The sequence below is a fragment of the Rhagoletis pomonella genome, unplaced genomic scaffold (assembly GCF_013731165.1).
Source record: "Rhagoletis pomonella isolate Grant_MI unplaced genomic scaffold, Rhpom_1.0 Rhpom_scaffold_00003, whole genome shotgun sequence".
In the NCBI taxonomy this organism is placed as follows: Eukaryota; Metazoa; Arthropoda; class Insecta; order Diptera; family Tephritidae; genus Rhagoletis; species Rhagoletis pomonella.
The window spans coordinates 93,955,235-93,956,350 of record NW_023458557.1 but is presented as its reverse complement, the minus strand read 5'-3'; positions in this window follow the sequence as shown (position 1 = coordinate 93,956,350).

Genomic DNA, 1,116 nt, shown 5'->3' with positions numbered 1-1,116 from the left:
CAAACAAGCAATGGAAAAATATATAAAATATTGAAAACAAAATAAAATAATGAAATAACGTGATATAAATAAAAACTTCATCAAGTGTCATTAAAGTATATTAAATTTCCCACTGATTTATAGGCAGTTTTGAAGGCTTTGGGGAAAATTGCATTAAAATGCTGAACTTTAGGGTACGTCTTTCCGTTGTCCGAGTTTAAAAGTTTTTCGCAGGGCACGTTTTTATGACCACAGGAACATTTCTAGAGGGAGTCTTGCTTTGTACAAAAAATTTGCTCCATACGTCTAAGAAGCAGGCTAATGTACAGGCATGGACAGAGAAGGAGCACACAATGGTCTAGCTTTCTTTAGCTTTTTTTTAAGCTTTTCTAAATTATATCCACAAATAAATACAATACGCTAAATACTCTAGTCTTAGTTGTTACGAATGACTTTACATAAAACGCCACCCAAAGAGAAATCCTGCGGTCGGCCCTGATGGTAACAACATTGCTTTTCCTTGCAATTTGGGGAACGGAGGGTATTGCGGATCAGCGTCTAATGAGTTACACCTATTTAAAAAATAGATTTTGTGCGAAAGAAAACATCAATTTAAAATTATAAGTAAACAATTTCATAAGGGTGCCGGAATATGGTAGAAGTCTTCCAAGTGGAATTCATTGTCAGCTGCTTTTATTTGTGATTCAAAATGGCCGTAGATGTTGACACAGAGCTTGCCGTAAATCACCGATTCCCAGCAGGAAACTGTGTTACAAAACGAGGATGAACTCCTAGCTGACCAATAGATTGGTATCCATAACGTCCTCGAAGTTGTAATTGCTCGATGAGCACCGAAAATAAGGACAAAACCTGGGACAAAAGGCACGAAATTGAGATTACATCCAGAAATTACTTCAAAAGAGATGCTTCAGAGTCATATCGCGCTTAGAATTATTTAAAACAATTTTTTATGGGAATTTGCGAATTTATTGTTAAAAGAAAAGCTAAGGTAATGCAAAATAATCGAAAATTTGTTGATTAAATTTTAATCCTGTCTTGAATTGTCATATTAAGTCCAAATTAACTTCAATGTTCACCTTCATGTCGTTTAACCTTCATCTTATTTACGTACATTTT